The following is a 21,042-nucleotide window of genomic DNA, read 5'->3' on the forward strand; positions in this document are numbered from 1 at the left end:
TATAGTGTCCATTCATGCTTCAGGTCCCCATGTTTTAACTTTCAGTAAACTCTCCTTATGAAATGATGTAGTGATGAGCAGTTACTTAGAAAAGAGAGAATGAATTCTTCATGATTAAGAAAAAATTGGTGCATGCATATTTTACCCAAAGCTGTAGTTATAAAGATAGGCTTGAAAATCATGTTAGTGTGTGGGTGAATAGCTAGCAAGAGGTTGTATTTAGTTATTGGAGAAAAAAATCAGAATTCTTCCTCAGATAAGAAGTTGAGAAAATATAGAATGTGAGTGTACATTTAGATCCTTAATTTGTGCCAATCCCCATCATGTAGCTATTAGAACTCAATCACAGTTTCAGTCAGTATTCAGTTCCAAACTCAGTACTAATTTACTTGACCAAAGCGTACAATTACCAGTTATTCAGTTGTTAGTATCGCAGTATTTCAGAATCATGTTATGCGCTTAGTTTTGCATTCTTAGATAATACCATTCCCACAAATTCATGCTCAGTTACCTCACTCTCCTCAGTCAATCTTTACCTCATAGGCATAGTACTTTATAGTTTCAGTCCAGTTATTCAGGTTAAGTATAGTTCAATCTTACATGACAGTATTCAGCTATCAGTCATCCAATTAATCAAATAGGTGAGTATATTTACGCATTCATGCTCAGTGCCCATGTAAATATTTTTAGTAGTCTCAGGTGAAGAATTGTATTAAGGTGGAGGGTATAGTTGAGAGAGTATTCAAGAAATATTTTTCAGCTTGAACATTTGTAGCGGCAGTACATAAGGCTTAGTCACTCTATTTTAGGTGATGTTTCATAGGCCTCGCCTCATATTACAGAATTTTATCCACGTTGTGATTTCTTATGTCTCATTCAGGCCATTCCAAGATTTCCTTGCTCCTAAAGTCAGTAGAACTTTACAGAAAGAGTGTTAAGAGATGCTCCAGTTAAGTATAAGTTTTCAGTATGATTTAGCCCATAAAGCCATCAATTCAATTTAGCAGTCAGGCGGATAAATTCGGATGGTTTCCCATCCTTCTATCTAGTAGTACTATCTAAAGTCTTATGAATGTAACCATTCCAAGATAGAGAAACCAAGTAGTTGCGTATTCAACCCAATTCATGTGTCATGCCTCAGTTTTAAATACCATATATTCAGTCACAATTTAGTTCGTAGGTGCCCGAGCATCCTCTCAGCTTTTCCTTAGTATCTCAGCCAAGTCAGCATTCTTCAAGGGACATAGAGTCCCAAGGGGGAGATGTATATGGTACCCGAGCTTTCATCTCCTAAACCTTCCAGTATTCCTTTATGTAAAGAATCCAGTTTGGAGTAATGGGTACTCATAAGTTGACCCTCTTATTCCAATCTTAGCCAATTGACCATTCCCAAGTCATGGCATGTATTAAAGGGCCTAGTCCCATTCATGATAGTCATTCCATGTATTATGTTTCAAACTCAATCATGTTCTCATGTTCCCATTCATGCATGTTTAGTGTAAAATCTCAATTTGTCAGTAGCTCAGTCATGTAGTCATGTATCAGATATGCATGTTCAGTGTGTAAACTCAGTCTATTAGTGTCTCAGCTTAACCAGTTTTATTTGAGGACGAATGATCCTAAGGGGGAGATATTGTAACACCCTGTATTTCCCTAGTATCATCTAAGTCCCATTGCATAAGTATTCATATATAAAATTTTTGAAACACTTTTTATTTTTTAGTGTAGAGCCTGCCATTGTGTAGCTTTCCAATGATATAAAATTCACCTAAATCCGATAATTGGGTGAGAAGTTATGTCGATTTTAAGTTTTAGTCATTAAACATAGTCATTCAGGCCAGTAGCACGTTGTAGAGCATGTCAAAATGGTAATTTTTAGTTTCAAGTGAGGTACCACAATACCGACGCATCGCGCCATAATTTATTTTCATATTTTTCAATTTCCAGTATACCAATGAGATCCCACCGCATCGCAGTAAACTTTCAGGTCACATCCAAGGGATAAAATGATTCCACCGCATTGTGTTGATGGTCCAATTCCCATTTGTCTACTTTCCAGTGACACGACGTAATAGCACCACGGCGCGCCAAGGGCTTAGATCGGGATTTTACAATTAATTTCTAGTTTTTAAATCATTCCCGCGGTATTTGAGTCATTTTCTACGACCCTAGTCAGCCTTTAACACGAAATTAAACCCTAATAGACCTACTTACACCATTAATCATTCAGTCTTTCCCAAAATAAAATTATTCTCTCTCAAGAGGCAAAATCCCTAGTTCAAGAATCAAGGTCAATCCTCAAGAATCTCTCCAAGGACCTTCAAGAACTCTTCTTCTCAGGTATGTTAGGTGTTCATATATGGGTTACTTTCACCTATAGAGTCCAAGAATCCCTATTTAAATATACAAGATCTCAGATTTATGATTTTCATGTTTGAATTAGATTGAATTCATGTTCATGATAGTAGTTGGGTTTCAATGCATGATTTAAGTGCATATTTCATGAAATTGAATAGCATGTGTGATTAATATGTGATTATCTTGATAAACCCTTGAATTTACAAAGTGACTAATGTGTCTATGATGTTAATTGGGTTTTAATCCATGATTATTATATGATTCATGAAATTAGATTAGTATTTTATGGGGAATTATATGAAATGCATGCTAAAACTATGGAATTGTAAGTTGGGCATTGTAGTTGCCATGTGTATATGTTATCCATGATTATGTGCATGAAGTTGTGCTCCCCAAGTATTTGATAGAATGTCCATGTGAATAAAGTGATGAAATCATGACATGTTAGTATATGAACAAGCTTATGCCCTACAAGTGTTTGTTAAAATATCTCTATAGATGATATATGAACATGTATACATTGTTATGCTTTGCAAGATCATGTGATGCTTTACTTTTCATGCTATCGAGTCTTGGGGGTATTTAATACCAGATAATTTAGCTGCTTATTTAGAGCCAGTGTCAGTTACAAAATAGTATCAGTCTTGTCACGATTAATAGTACTCTCAGTTAGAGACAGAACTCAGTCAGTTATAGCACTCAAGAAACTCAGTTAATTCAATCCAGTTTAGTCCAGTACAATAGTTTAATGTCTATTCAGTTGGGAGTAGGATTTAGCACCGAGCGAGTGCAGGGATAATGGCTTCTCCGTTAGATAGGCAGAGTCATTAGTAATAGTCCTTGTACTCCAAAACTGTGTAGCCAGCACAGGATGAGGATTCACCCATCAAACTAGGCTTGACTACCTCCTAGGGGTCACCCATCAAATTAGGCTTGGCTCCGCCAAAGTGTCACCCATCAGTCAGGCTTGACATCTTGTTTTTCAGTGTTAGTACCCGTGGCACGGTATTAGCACCCTTTCAGCCGGGGTTACAGATTGGACCCCAATCAGTTCAGAGAGGGGCATATCGATTGGATGATTACCTCCTATTGTTTTAGTTTCAGTCTTCAGTCTAGGACTCAGTTCAGTTCTACAGGATCAGGACTGTCAGACATAATCACTCAGTATCAGTAATTCAGTTATCAGTAACTTTAGATTATCAGTTACTCAGTAACAAAACTCAGTACTTAGCTTCAGAAAAGCTCAGTTATGGTATACATATATGCACAGTATTGGATACTTAGTATTTACAACAGTTTTAGTTATCCACGTACTCATATTCAGTTATTCTATATCATTCAGTCAGTTACTGTTCTTGTATTTGAACCCTTGTATTTATCCTTACCTCATCTAGCATACCAGTATATTCCACATACTGATGCATACTCATTTTTTGTGCTATGATGTCTCATATCATAGGTTCGGATGCTCAGGTTTCCCGACCACGCTTAGACAGATCTAGTTAGCAGTCGCAGATTTAGTAGTGAGTCCTCATCTATCGAGGATATGCATTTATTTTAGCATTTTAGTAGTTTTAGTATTGTAGTAGTTGGAGTTAGTTGGGGGCTTGTCCCATCAACTACATATTCAGACAGTTCAGTTAGAGGCTTTCAGACTAGACCAGTTCAGACAGTGTTTCATATATAGGTGTTTTGTCATATGTTGTTATTTCTCATTATTTCAGATTTTGAACCTTATGGTATTTCAGCCTATTTTTCTGCATTTATTTAATATTTTTGTTCAGTGCTCACAGCAGATATCAGTCATGGGTTAGCTTATGGTCCTTGGAGGTTGTAAGCATTGTGTGACGACTAGGGGTAGTCTCAAGTCATTACATTTTCCCAACTCAAACTCCCTTGAGAGGATAGGCAATTCCTAAGCTTCTGCAGTAGCTTGGGTACAATTATTACAAAGAAGATTGCAATACATGCAATCCTCATAGAATAGATAAATCTCCCACTTCTCCTACGTAGCTAATCTGCTAGGGTTCCCACAACCCTAGTCCATGAATTTAGCCTCTCATGCTTGTACAACAATTCATGATAGTGAATAATAAAGGCATGTAACTAATTTCACAATAATGGAAGTGTAAAATCTGAAGTCTTAAATTGAATACGGACACAAAATCCTAAGAACAAAATCTCAATGAGCTAAGTATGTGAAAATATCAAAAGTAATGTAAAAGTGTGTCCTCTCATAAATGAATAAACCTAAGGTATTTATAGTATCTCAAAATAACAAAAAATCCTAATAAAAATGGAATAGAAGAATTAAGTAAACAATTATTACAACTCGTAACATCTCCTTACGAGTCGTATGCTGCTAGTCGTAGGCATTCCAGTGAACTCTTTTCTTAGGGATTTAAGCTTCTGCTGTTATTATGGTTCCTCACCATGAGTCATAGTCAGTCTTTATGACTCAAGGTATTCACTCATTATCACTTGCGCTTCAAAATTTAGGACCTTGCACACTGGTCTCGGTATGATTTCCCACTATGAGTCGTAGTCATCCCTTATGACTCGTAGTTTTCTAATCCTTAGCTTCTCCAGCATAGCTTCAGCCACTTTCATCCTTACAAGTTTGGGCTACGAGTCGTATAGTGTCTTAACGACTCTTATCCTGAACAGTACTTCAACTTGTTGCAGAGATTTTTCTTCAACTAATCATCTCAGACATTTTCTACCTGGTTTTCTGCAATTATGCAACAAATACATCATAACCACTAAAATGACCTAAGTCCAAGCATAGTTTCTTTGTTTTAGGTATCAAATGTGCCATGTTTCCAAGGCACATCAGATACCGGTGACTGAATAATTGGATGGAGCATGGAAACACACCTCATACTCACCAATAGAAATAAACCCTACCTCAAGTGATCAAACTCACCACTCATCTTATCCCTCAACTATAAGGAATACACCTCATTTAGAAAAACTTAAAAAACTAAGCCCATGTCATAGAAGGAAAACCCAAAGGTCTACAACTAGAAAGAGACCTCCACTAATGCCTGGCTACATCAGTCAACTGATAAGTTGTATAAGAAACACCATAAGACTTAGGAGATAAAAGATTATGTAACTTCTCCTAGCAGTCAATCAAACACTTATAGGCATCTACCAATCGCACCTCTAAACTTGGTGGGAGCCAAGTGAATAAAATTTTTAAAACTCTTCTAATCTTTAGAAGACATCATAATATCCATAGAAACTGGAGTAATGGTAAGTTTGGAAGGCAATAAATCCATATGTAGGGGTACCACAGAAGATGGTTGTACCCTTAAAGTGGTAATACCATAAGTAGAAGTCGGTACTAATGGAGGAACACCACTTAAAGTCCGAGAAATGCATGGTACACTCAAAGGAACACCATTTAAATAACTCAAAATGCAAATTAATAGATCATGTATCCCCGGGGTGTCAATTCACTCTGTGGGACCTGAGCTAGCCTCGCACCCCTAGTTAATAATCATCCTTAGTATACTCAACCTCAGGCTCAGGTGAGGCCTCCCTAGCATTCCCTCTGACTAGGGAAGCTCTGCATGTCCGTCTCTGGGTTGACCCCAACCCTTTCTCTCCCTTTGATTGAAGCACTATATTGGGTGCTGGCTCAACATCCTAGCATCTCTAGACGTAGTCCTCACTATCTACACAAAAAAGAATGGAATACAAATTTAGAATGATGGGTATGAATAACCCATACAAAAAGGAATAAAATTAGAGAAGTTTTTACTAAAGACATTTTGTTTCCTATCGAAGATAGATACAAAAGTCAACATACTGTTCCACGAGACTCTACTAGACATCCACTCTTACACTTATGAGATCGGTGAACCTAGCGCTCTGATACAAATTTGTCAAACCCAAAAGTTGAGGTCATGATGACACTATGAAGATCGTGCCTTAGTAAGTAAACTGATTCCCAAAAACAAAAAAATAAATCAAAATGTAATCAAAATAATACTAACGAGACTTCTAAAAAGAAGTCAAGTCCACATATACAATAAGATAAAAGTTTACACAAAATACTAAAACCTCTTGAAGAAGTATCACAGGTGTAAGAGCATCTAAATACAACATCCGAATAATGAACATACGTAAGTTTATCTCCAAAGAAAAACAAAGACAACTAATATAGGGTGAGATATAAAATATCCCTAAACTCTGGGCACTCCAGAACCTCAAGAATCTAACAATCACCACTCGGGTCTCGTACTCGAGCGAGGATCCACACCAAAATAACATATTAGGGGTGAATACAGTCCATGTGCACTAAGTAGGTATCATAGGCTGACTGAGCAATATAAGTAATAGATACTACTAGCACGTAACCTGTAAGAAGAAAATTTTCCAATCAGTAGGTCACAACGTCTCCACTAACTGTTCTACACACACAAAAACACACACACATACATACGCACACACACACACATACATACGCACACACACACATATATATATATGTAAGGTATGAATAGAAATAGATATAAACTAAACACATACAAAAATTAAACACGTCAAGTACATACAAGAACATGAATTACATAGTAGTGCAATAGAATGAAGATGGGATCATGATGAAGGATTAAAAGTCATCACATGACTTTTTATATAAATCTATCAAGTCTCAGCGCTCTAAGATAGGACATATAGGGGGTTTGCAACCTGTATACTACCTCAAATCTCAATTTTTCTCTTCAGCTAGTGTTCGCTGATCAAGGGGTTTTCATAAAAATGTCTTATTTACCTTTTTGAGTATTGTTCACAAATCAAGGTTTTTTATAAAAATGCTTTAGTTCTCTATCACATCAATGTTTCTCAATGGTACCAATATCTCATAAATATGTTTGTATGAATAAGGATGTAATGCTCACAACCAAATCAGCCTTAAGATAATAATCCATTCAACACATGTATACAAGAGCACAGGTTTAACTCGGCATGTCAATAATTCATGACATCAGTTCACATTTGGCACTATAGAAGTAATAGACATGTAGGATATCATTAATATCACATCAACCCCCTAACTCAGGTATGTCTATCATGATAGCACAATTATTGCTCAAATAATCCTATAATATCTATTCAATCCCCCACACGGGTATCACATTAAGACTAAGGCAGCTAATGCATAAATAGAGCCTGTGAAATACAAATAAATGCCCAAACAGGAAGCACACAATAAAAGATATCTCGAGTCAACAAAAATAAGAATATAAGGTTCCATACGAGAACACAACATCAAATAATGTCTAAATACAAGTCGTACGGCTAATTTCTCCAACCCATGGCATACTTTACTCATTTATTAACTACCCAATCTAGTCTGAAGAAAGTTAAGTCATAACCTACCTTGAAGTGATAAAAATTGAGCCTCAAGCCTTCAATACGGAGCATTCTTGTCATGATCCAAACCAGTGCCTAGTTGTAACGGGTATCTCAAGCCCACCATGAACTGGAGACCACCCCATTAGCCTAACCTTAAGAGCAAAATAATCATAAAAATAAAGAAGAATCCAATCAAACCAATGATAATAGTAATAGGAATAAATGAATCAAATGACAGTTAACAGAATTCAAATAACAGTACACCTACACTTGTCCACGAAAGCTTCCAAAACCAGAATAACATCGAAGTCAGGACATTCCCTCGACTATGACCAAAAAGAATAAACAAATACAATGACAATAAATAAAGAATAATGAAATTATAAGGTCTTTTGAAGGATAGAGATTCACCACTTCATAGAAACTCAACAAACGTGTTCAACCACCTAACATTGTACATGAGCAATAGAAAACCCTTCGGACCCTACATTATGAAATAATGTAGCATTCAGGGATGGTCAGTGGGATAAGCACTGGGATAAAACTTAGGGAATAAGGATAAAAATGGTGCAACTACCAAAATACAGTCACAAACTATATGCACCACATCCATATACATATAGATATAGGATGTCGGGATAAGGGTAAGAGTTTTAAACATGAGAGTTTATCGATTTAACCTAAACTATGTAGCATAATTCATCTTAAAGGTACCTATGGGCTATATGGGTCTAGTCCCCTACTGGAAGGGCCCTATTGCATTTTACACACACGAATCGAGGAAAATTGAGGGAAAACTAAAGCCACCAAGGAAATAGTGTCCCAATATATATAGTGTGTGTGTGTGTGTGCGTACTAAGCATACGGTCATATAGACCCCCAATACTGGAAAACTAGGTTTCCAGTGTTTGTCCCCCCCGGGAATTACACCTTTACGGTGAGCTAAGCAATTCCCTTTAAATCCAAATTAAAATAATTTGCACATAAACCAACCATCAACTCAGGAGTCATTCATTAAGGCATTTACCACTTGGTATCATCATACCAATATGTTTGCAAGCAAAATTAATAATGCCAAACCAAACCCATATAACCAAATTAGACTCCCAAGTCTATTTAAAATCCAATACCAAGGCCATCCAAAATTATTTTCAATCATTTATCCTTAAATACAATGGATTAGGATAAAAACAAGTCAAATCGTGCAATATTTTCATAATAAAAATCAAGTTTACAAGGTGGGTTGAGGTTAATGCAATTATCAAGCCAAAATTCCAACAATTTATGGAAACCCATGTTACCCATTCCAAACTTTACACCATGCACCAATTCAGTCTAAAAACATCAATTTAAAGCATGAATAATCAATTAAGAATTTTGGTTAAGTAATTCGATCTGTAACAACCAAAACCCCTCAACCCAATTTCAAAACCCACAATTTAATCATATTAAAATCCATTCAATTAATGCCACAATGTAAAAAAACAAAGTTAGAAAATGAGAAACATGCCTGAAATACATATGCAATTGAAAAAAAAATAGAGTTTAGATCTTGAATAGTGAATCCCTTGAAAACCCCCTGGAGTTTTTTGGTTTAAGTGTTAAAAAGAAAGATAAAAAGGTCTTTGATCCTTAAAATTGAAGGTAAAATGGTGTATTTTATGTTTGAAGGTTTTACAAGGGGTAAAAAGACCAAAAGCCCCTCACCCTAAGTAAAAAAATAAGAAAAACTGAACAAAAATAAAATAGCAATGTGGCATGCTAATATCGCAGAGCTTAGCCTCTATACAACACCAATATTGTAGAGGTAACCTCCGTGACACGGCCTTATCATAGAGGCTTACTGCCTCGGGGTTCCAAAATGACCCCGAACCCCTTCTAAAAAATCTAAAACTCTCCTAAAACACCCTTTGAACATCCTTAAATATAATTCAAGTAAAATCAACATTACGGACATGGAAGGGTCAAACATAAAATGATCAAAATTTTAAGAGGTCTTATATTATTCCCCCTTAGGATCATTCGTCCCTAAATAATGATGTAATACCCCAAATATTTCTAGCTCAGTCCAGCCCTTAGTACGTACTTGAAGCACTTAGAACCTTAAAATAAATCTGAGAGTTAAGGGACTTAGTCACTTTGACTCCCTTTAAACTTCGAAGCTTTTAAGTTGATCTTTCGAGCCTCGAGACAACGAATTTTTGGTTGAATTATATTTAGGGTTGTAAATAGTCTCGGGTAAGTTTTGAAATTTTCGAACGAGGATTGGATCACATTCGAATTGGCAAAATAGTAGCTCATCGTGATTTCACTACATCGTAGTAAGTATTGCGATGAGCATGCCATCACATTGCGATGAAGGCCATTTCTACATTCATCAATTTCCAAAGGGTCACAGAGATTGCACCACGTCGCGGTGTACCCCAAAATAGAAATTGTCACAATCCAGTTAGTCACCGTGATTCCACCGCATCACGGTGGGTATCATGATGACCCACTTATCAGATCGCGATGGAGCCTCAATGGGGAACCCAGTTACAGATTTTAAATCTCAAGGGCAGTTTAGTCTTTTGCCATATCTCCAAACCGAGAAAATAGATGATTAAGTGTATTATTAAGCAAAATATGCTCATTGTTCATCAAATTTCTCTCAATTAAAAACCCTAGGCTTCAACCTTCAACTTTAAGAATCCCCAAAATTCCACCATTCTTTTCCCAAAATAGTTTAAAACTCAAGGTTCCCAATTCAAGAATTCCAAGAATCAACATTCAAGAGCACAAATCAGATCTCAAAACGAAGCTTCTTCATCCAGTTCATCAATTAAGGTATGTGGGATTTTGAACAAGGATAAATCTTTTATCCTTATGGTCAGAACTAGTTTTAAATTACAAATTTACATGACTTTACATGGATTTTAATTTAGGGTTCATACCCATTTATTTCCATTTGAAGATTATGATGCTTTAAGTGTTTTGGGTGTTGAATTGCATGTTTTCTTTAGTATTTTTTATGCGTATTTTTGAAATTTCCATATTTTGAGTTGAATTATCAATATTTACATTATCAAACATGAATATTATGATGCTTTGGTATGAATTTGAAGCATGGGTTATTAAGCCCTATTTCGTATATTGATATTTCAAGAATGGCTATGCTTCTAAGCATCCCATGATTATCTATTTTTAGCTTTTGATAAGGATTTGATCTTTTGATCTTTAGCTAAGATAAGGAATCCACTTTACAACTTAATTTCAGTTTTGAATGAATAGATTCACAGTTAGCTTTGAGTATGAAACATTATGATTTTAAAGTGGATTTTCCTACTGAATGAACATATAATTAAGGGAGTAGTATTTAGCACCTAGCGGGAAGTGTGGGTTTAGCGCATCCTAATTTTCTAGAACTACGAGTCAATATAGGTATAGATTCAGTATTCCTATTTTTATATGGATGACATTTACAAATGTGATCACTCAGCTCAGGTTATACTCCTTGGCAAGAGTATGAAACCTCTCCCAACGTGAGGTTTTCCCCTTAAGGGAACGAGAAGTTGTACTCCATGATAGCTCACATAGTTTATGTCGGTTAACAGAACCTCCCTACTAGTAAAATAAGTAAACAACTTTCAAGCTAATTTCCCGTAATAGCAAAGATCTTTAGAATAGTTTTAAAAGTATTTTTCCTGCAGTTTTATAGAAAAGAATGACAGATAATAACTCAGTTTTTAGACTTGAAATATGATGGCTTACCAGTTTTATACAGTATGATTTATTGTTCATGATCTATGATTTTTAGCTTTCAATTAATCCAGCCATGTGAGTCATTACATACAACATACATATTCGATGATATTGATAACATTGAGATATTACTTTTACTTAAGCATTCACCCTCATATACTCAGTACATCCTCAAAGTACTGATCAACATATACATCTATGTGCTACATTGTCTCATAATATAGGTTCAGGTGCTCAGTCTCAACATCATAAGTGATTTTGGGTATCTCTATCCACATCCCTATAGTTAGTGAGTCCTCATGGTCCGAGGGCACATTTATCCTGATTTCTAGCTTTTAGTATTTGATTTATTGACTTAATTTTAGTCTGAGTCAGTTAGGGGTTTGTCTCAATGGCTCTCTAGTTTCTTAGTAGTAGAGGCTAGTCGGACTACTAGCTATTTTCCAGACTTTCAGTATTTGTTATTCGGACAGTGTCTTCAGTTTACTCCAGTTTATTTTTGATATAATACAACATTATTACTTGATTAGTTTATCTTGAAATAATTTACAGACCTAGTAGAAGGCTTATAGGGTTAGTTTGAGGCTACTCATAGTCTTGAGCACCGTGTGACGTCTCGAGACCAGGTTTTGGGGCGTTACAAATGAGTTAGGACACTTTTAGCATGAGAATAGCAAGAATACACTAGGATCAAATAAAAAACTCAAAAAGTGATGAGAGGAAAATAAAACTAATACCTTAAGCACTTTCACCCAACCCAGGGAACAAGAACGGATACTTTGCCTTCATATCTTCCTCAGTCTCCCATGTAACTTCTTCCACCTTTTGATTTCTCCAAAGAACCTTCACCGAGGCTACATTCTTGGTCCTCAACCTACGAACTTTCCTATCTAATATTTTAATTGAGAATTCCTCATAAGACAAAGAATTTGTAACACCAACATCCTCAATAGGCACTATGAAAGAAGGATCACCCACATACTTTTTCAGCATGGACACATTAAAAATAGGATGAATCAAAGCTAAATCTGCAGGCAAATCTAACTCATACACGACATTCTCAATTCTCCACAAAATCTGATATAGACCAATGTAATAGGGACTAAGCTTCTCCTTCTTCCCAAACCTCATGACTTATTTCATAGACTTTTGGTGACTTTGACAAGTCTTAAGTCTTTCTCTAATTACTTTTACCTTCTCTATGGCTTGGTGAACCAATTTAGGACCAAAAAACTTGGTCTCACCTACCTCAAACCACCTAATAGGAGACCTACACATCCTACCATAAAAAGCCTCAAAAGAAGCCATTTGAATGCTATAATGGTAACTATTATTGTAAGCAAACTCCATAAGAGGCAAATGATCAACCTAACTCCCTTTAAAATCAATCACATACTTGCCCATTTGTTTGAGGGTGGAAAGCGGTACTAAAGTTCACCTGTGTACCCAAACCTTTCAGAAACGAATGCCAAAAGTGACAATAAAATTGCATACCTCAATTTGAAATAATGGACACTGGTGCACCATACAATTTCCCAATATCCTAAATGAATAACTTAGCATAATCCTTTCCTGAGTAGTTAGTCCTTACAGGCAAGAAGTGAGCAAACTTAGCCATTCTATATATAATAACTCAAGTAAAATCATACTGATTAAAAGACTATGGAAGACCCATAAAAAATCCATATTAATTATCTCCCACTTCCACATAGGCGGCTCTAGCTCTTGAGACACATCACCAGGCCTCAAATGCTCAAATTTAACTTGCTGACAAACCATACATCTAGCCTCAAAGTTCGCCACATCTCTATTCATATTATCCTATGAATAGATTTCCTTGAAGTTATGATACTTTTTAGTTGATCCCAAATGAACTGTATATCTGGACTCATGAGACTCAATCAAAATCCTTTCATATAACCCATCAACCTTAGGAATACACAACCTATCATGATACCTTAAGATGACATCTCCCTCAATCTTAAAAGCCATAACCTTTTGCTGACCCACATCATTCTTGATCTGCATAAGTAGGGGATCCAAAGCCTGTTTTTCCTTTACCTCAGCACCAAGAGATGATTTGACTACCTTTTGAATAATTACTCCCCTATCCTCAGAGTCCAAAAGATGAACAACTATCTTCTCCTTATCAACATGGGATAAGCTCCCCATAGACAACCTGTTAAGAACATCAGCAATAATATTAGCTTTACGAGGATGGTAGTGAAGACTCATGTCTTAATCTGTAAGTAATTTGAGCTACCGCCTCTGCCTAAGGTTGAATTCTTTCTGTGTAAACACATACTGCAAGCTCTGATGATTTGAATAGATGTCTACATGCGCCCTATACAGATAATGGCGCTAGATTTTTAATACAAAGAACACAGCCGCCAACACTAAATCGTAAGTTAGGTAATTCATCTCGTGAGCCTTAACCTTCCTAGAAGCCTAAGACACAATCCTATTTATTCTACATCAAAACATAACATAGTCCTACACAAGATGCATCACAATAAACAATAAACCCATCGGTATCCATGGGCAAGGTCAAAACTAGCGCAGGAGGCAACTTATCCTTCAACTTCTTAAAACTACCATCACAAGCATCTAACCACAAATACTTAATCTTTTTCTAGGTCAACCTTATCAGCAAGGCAAAAATAGAAGAAAAACTCTCCACAAATCTTCTATAGTACCCATCCAAGCCCAAGAAGCTCCTAATGCTGGTTGGAGTTGTGAATCTAGGCCATTTATTAACTGCCTCAACTTTATGTGGATCCATCTTGATACCCTCACTAGAAACAACATGCACCAAAAAGGTTACAACATTTAGCCAAAATTCACACTTTGAAAATTTTGCATACAACTTATAGTCCTTAAGAGTCTGTAACACAATTTCGAGGTGATTGGTGTGATCCTTCTCACTCTTAGAGTACACCAAAATATCATTAATGAAGACTATGACAAAAAAGTCTAGAAACTGCCTGAAAACCTGATCCATAAGATCCATGAATACAGCTGGAGCATTAGTCAACCCAAATAACATAACCCAAAACATATAATGACCATACCAAGTCTGAAAAGTAGTCTTGGGCATATCAACCTCCCTAATTTTCAACTGATGATAGCCAGAATGGTGAACAATCTTAGAGAAACACCTAACACCCTGAAGCTGGTCGAAAAGGTCATCAACTCTAGAAAAGGGATACTTATTTTCATGGTAATCTTATTTAGATAACAATAGTCTATACACATCCGAAGAGACCCATCTTTTTTTCTCACAAAAAGTATAGAAGCTCCCCACAGAGAAACACTAGGATGGATAAAGCCCTTATCAAGAAGATTTTTTAATTTCTCCTTTAGCTCAACTGGAGCCATCCTATAATGAGGAATGGAAATAATATGGGTATCTTCTAGAAGATCAATCCTAGAATCTATTTCCCTATCGAACGGAATTTTGAGAAGATCATTGGGAAATACTTTAGGAAATTTACTAACCACAGGGACAAATTGCAAAGAAGGGCTTTCAGAGTAGAATCCTTAACCAAACTAGATAATACAGACATCCTTTTGAAATCAATTTCCTGAGCTCTAAGATAGGAAATAAATATCCCTGTGGGCACTAAGGAAGGCCCCTCACATTCCAATACTGGCTCATTAGGAAAGTGAAAACTGACTCTTCGGGTCCTACAATCAAGAGAAGCATAGCATGCATAAAGTCAATCTATCCCCAATATAACATCAAAATCCACCATATCAAGCTCTACCAAATCCACCAATATCTCCCTATAAAATTAGACACCACACAACCCCTATAGATTTTTATAGAACCTATAGAATCACCCACCAGAATAGAAACAAAAAAGGGGTCAAAAATATTTTTAGGACCAAAACCAAAATGTTCAGCCACATAAGGGGTTACCATAAGAAAGGGTAGAACTTGGATCAAACAAACAATAAACATCACAGGAAAAGAGTTGTAACATATCAGTAACAACATCTAGGGATACCTCATACTCCTAATGAGTAGCATGTGCATAGAGGATTTTGACAAGTGTCGATACCAGAAGTAGTGCCCTTAAGGGCAGGAGCTGAAGAAGTGGCAACTGAAACTTTATTAGCCCAGAGGCAACCCTAGACGAAGGATAATCCCATTGCATATGACCAAGATGACCATAATTATAGCACCAATTTCTTACCTCCTCATAATATTCATGGTAAAACTACCTACAAAAATGACAAAGAGGATAAGTTGGGGCTGACAGAGCTCTGCTAGCCTGAGACTTGGCACACTATGCCTTAGGACCATTGCAAGCCTAAAAATGGTGATCACCTGAAGGCTTAGGATAAGGAGAACTAGCAGCCAAATAAGAATTCCCTTAATTTTTCTTCTTAGTCCACTTCTTACCACCTATTCTACTATTTTGCTGACCTATACTCCGCTCTAAATATCTAAAATTCTTATTTTACCTCTCTTCCAGCTCTACCTACCTCTTTTTTCTCATCCTCCACTTGTAGAATATAAACCACTAGCCTGTAGATATTTATATCATTATTCAACATAGAAGCCTTACATTCTTATACCAAATTATGAGATAAACCAAAAGCAAACTTTCTCATTCGGGACTTTATATTAGACATCTACTCTGGAGAATAATAAGTTAAATATTGAAACTTTAGAGCATGATTCTTGACACTTATCTTACCAGGCTTCAGATTAACAAACTCCTTATCCTTAACTTTATTTAACTCCTGAGGAAAGAAATAATCAAGAAAAGCACCAAAAAAGTCATCCTGCACTGCCTGTTCAACATCATCACCCCTCATTACCTCCTATTCCTTATTCCATTATTAAGCTACATCTTCAAATAAATATGCATCAAACTCTACACCCTCTAAATCATTAGCATGCATCACCCTAAAAATCTTCTCCATCTTATTAATAAACCCTTGAGGATTCTCCTCAACCTTAGAACCTGTAAAAGTTGGGGTATTCAACCTCATAAACTGGCTAACTCGGGTGACCTCAGATGAATGGGCAATAGAACCAAAACGATCAGACTAACAAGATCGTGATGCCACCGACTAAGTAAGCATTTGAATAGAATGATGAACTCCACATTATAGATATCTCCCTGAGATGACTAAGCATAAGTTTCACTAGCCGGGGAATCATGACGAAGTCTAGTGGGGATTAGTGGAACTCCACATAGGGTAGCAAAGTCAGGAGTAGGGACCCTAGACCAAGTCTATACTACATAAATAGGGTGAGTCCCCTCCATATTTTCCTCAGGTGGAATAGAGTTCCCAGCAGAGTTCCTACGAATATCAGATCTTTGAAGAGGCATGATCTGAAATGTGAGTAAGCCAAGAGTTAGAGGAGTTTCATAGCACTAGACTCTACAGCCCTAAAATAGAACACAAAAAGAAAAACATTCCTAAAGGCCTTATAGCCTCTCTATTATAAGTGTGGCATGCTACACAGACATAAAATAGACTCTACTCGACACGGCTTTGTGTACACCTAATGACTCTAAACCTGACTCTGATACTAAGTTGTCATAATCTGACCAGGGCCTAGTCATGACGGGTATCTCAAGACCACTATAGATTGAAGACCACCCCTTAGCCTAACCTCAAGAGCATAATGATCATAAAAATAAAGTAGAATCCAATCAAACCAATGATAATAGGAATAAGAATAGATGAATCAAATGACAGTTTAAAGAATTCAACTAATAATCCACCCACTCTTATCCATGAAAGCCTCTAAAACCAGAATAATATCTATGTCAGGACATGTAATCAACTATGACAAAAAGAATCCAAAAGTACTATTGACAACAAAGAAAGAATAATAAAATGATAAGGCCTTCTAAAAGATGGAGGCTTACCACTTCACAACAACTCAACAGACATGCTCAACCACCTAACGCTACACAAAAGCAACAGAAAATCCTTTAAAATCAATGTCATAAAATGATATATCATCCATGGATGGTCAGTGGGATAAGCACTGGCATGTAACTCAGGGAATAAGGATAAAATGATGCAATTACCAAAATCTAACCATAAACCTTATGCACCACATTCATATACATATATAGGATGTTGATATAGGGACAAGGGTTATGAACATGAGAGTTTAAATATTTAACCTAAATTTTGTAGCTCAATTCATCCTAAAGGCACCTATGGGCTATATGGGTCTAAATCCCCTCACTGGAAGAGCCCCAATGTATGTTAGCCGCACGAATCATGGAAAAATTGAGGGAAAACTTAATCCAATAAGGTAATACCCATCCCAATATATATATATAGATATATAGATATATATAGATAGATAGATATCAAGTATGCACCAAGCACACAATCATATAGACCCCCAATATCGGCAAACATGGTTTCCAGTGTTCACCCCTTCGAGAATTACACCTTCATGGTGGCTACATAATTTCCTTTAAGCCCAAATTAAAATAATTTTCACATAAACAACCATTAACTTAGGATTCATTCATTAAGGCATTACCACTTGGTATCATCATACCAATATTCTTGCAAGCTAAATTAATTATGTCAAACCAAATCCACATAACCAAATTGGACTCCCAAGTTTTATTTAAAATCCAAAACCAAGGCCTCCAAGGCCATCCAAAACCATTTTCATTTATTTATCCTTTAATTCAATGCATTGGGATAAAAAACAATTCAAACCATACAATTTTTCCATAATCAAAATCAAGTTTACAGTGTGGGTTGAGGTTAATATGATTATCAAGCCAAAATTTCATCAATTTGGAGAAACCCATGTCCTCCATTCCAACCATTTACACCATACACCAATTTAATCCCCAAAACATCAATTTAAAGCATGAATAAAATTCTATCAATTTAGGGAAACCAGTGTATCCCATTCCAACCATTTACACCATGCACCAATTTAGTTTTGAAAATATCAATTTAAAGAATGAATAATCAATTTCAAACTTGGGACAAGTAATTCAATTAGTAATAACCAAAGCCTCTTAACCCAATTTCAAAACCCATAATTTAATCACATAAAAATCTATTTAATTAATGCCATAATATAAAAAATTAAAGTTAGGAAAAGAGAAACATGCCTGAAATACACAAGGAATTAAAAATAATTCAGAGCTTAGAGCTTGAATAGTGAATCCCTTGCAAAACCCTTGGAGTTTCTTGGTTTAAGTGTTAAGAGGAAGAGAATGGTCTTTGATCCTTAAAATTCATGGGAAAATGGTGTATTTAATGTTTAAAGTTCAAACAAGAGGTGGAAAGACCAAAAGCCCCTCACCTTAAATGAAAAATAAAAAATTGGATAAAATTAAAATAAAGGTGTGGCATGCCAATATTGTAGAGGTTAGCCTCCATGCTATGCCACCAATATCACAGAGGTTAACCTCCGGGATATGGCCTTATTGTGGAGGCTTACTACCTTGAGGTCCCAAAATAACCGCGAACCCCTTTCAAAAAATCTAAAACTTTCCCAAAACACCCTTATAACATCCCTAAACATAATTCAAGTCAAAAATTGACATTACATCCGCGAGATGGTCAAAAATAAAATGACCAAAATTTTAAGGGGTCTTACACTTTCCCTTTTGAACAAACTCAGAATCTACTAAAACATAAGAATATATCATTTTTATATAAAAATAGTAGTGATGCCAATATTAGCCTTATTTAAGTCAAGTCCTGTAATGACCCTTCAGGTCATTGTCTGTGTTCTTGCTTATTTTTGCCGATAGAGCTTCTCCATAACTGCCCTAAGTCTTTGTGACTTGCTAGAACCACTTTCATGATTTGAAGTCTTCATTGGTTCCAATTGACCACTGAGCAAAAAAACTTAGTAAAACAACGTTAAATGCAAAATCCAACTTTGCCAATGCATCCGTAATGTCAAAATTTATGTGCTTACATATCTCATTTGATCAAAATAGACTCTGAATGCTTCTCTAGGCATTTGCCAAACCCTGGAACCAAGTTCCAAGATCCAGTCATACCTGGCATAGAGAGAGATATTGTGACCATGGTGTGAGAGGTACGAACATGGTGCCATAACTGTGGCCAATCAGGGTCCACAACTGCAAGACTCGAGACCTAGGTAAGCCTATTTAAAGTTGTCTTGCCTAAAATTTTGCCTATTTTGAGCCTTTCTCTTGAGATATAAACCCTAATAGAGTGTAGAATCTTCAAGTGAGTCTTGTGGGTTGATTAGGATCTTGAATAACTTGTGTAATTAAATTTTGATACAAATCTAAGGTAGGATTCCTTCAAATTTGGTATTAATTTCTTGATTTCTAGACCCAAAACCCCTAAGTCTTTGAATCTCAATTGTAGCCAAAAATTTGATTGATTTACTCAAATTTCTTAAGTTTTATAGCTCTCTAATAATAGTTGAGTAATGGATTGGTGTCAAAAACTTATTTTCCAAAGGTGGGACCCACTTGGGGTTTGGTGTAATTTTGGACCCATGGAATAATGGTGCTATAATGGGTGTTGTTATTCTTGTAATAATGCTTAGATTTTGTTGTAATAACTTGGATTGTGAAAGAAGAAGCTTCATAAAAAGGAAAGGAAAAGCTTGTTAGTTTGTGAGCTATTTGGACTCAAGGTATGCTAGGCTTACTCATAGTTAGATTGAGTTTGATCATGGAATAATTATTGATATCTTGTGAGATTAGTATGGGGTCTTAGATAGTAAATGGATGATTGGTGACACTTGGGATTAGTTAATTCTTGTAGGCTATTAAACTTATAAGGTGTGATGCTTGACTATAGCCTAGAACCTTGGATAGTTCTATTTGTAGTCTTGTGAATAGTATGCAAATACTTTAGTTGCTCTAATGGTTGATAATGATGTTTTTGACTAACCTTAAGATTATGTTGACCTAGTTATGACTAGTTATGAATTGGCCTAAGTGTTTGGGGTGACTTAAAAAGGATACTTGAAGAAGATATTCCCTTATAGGCCTAGTAAGGATTGATAAGCCTTATGGTATGATTTAGATAACCTAGCCTAATTCTGGGTATAAGTTAGGCCTGTGGAAGTAAACTTTGGCATTATTGGGATTTAGGAGTGTGACTTGACCCACCTTAAGCTTGAACTATGTAATTTCTTAGTGACCTAGATACTTGAGGAACGACTAAGTTACGTTATTAAGGTTATAATGGTTAAACTTGATTGTCGAATATACATGTGGTCAATGGTTGAATAATGTTTGTACTTGATTGATTATATTATTGTCATGATATGGATAGCCTTGGAAAGTCTTATAAATTGAACCTATGGTTATGCTATTGTTTGGCTTATTGATGAGTTCACCAAGTAAACCTCTAATTATGTTACCACACTTTCTATGACCCAAGCCTAATGATTAAGATAATATTTATGTGAATGATTTTCCTTTGGAGTTAATATTGTAAAACGTAAGAGTAAAAGAGGAACTAAAGATCATGCACTTGACTTATAATTGATAGCTTATAAACATGTTGACTTGGAAAAGTGGTGATTGCATATATCATTTAGATACTCATGCTTATGCATCTACTTAT

This window comes from Capsicum annuum, chromosome 4, assembly GCF_002878395.1.
Source record: "Capsicum annuum cultivar UCD-10X-F1 chromosome 4, UCD10Xv1.1, whole genome shotgun sequence".
Taxonomy (NCBI): Eukaryota; Viridiplantae; Streptophyta; class Magnoliopsida; order Solanales; family Solanaceae; genus Capsicum; species Capsicum annuum.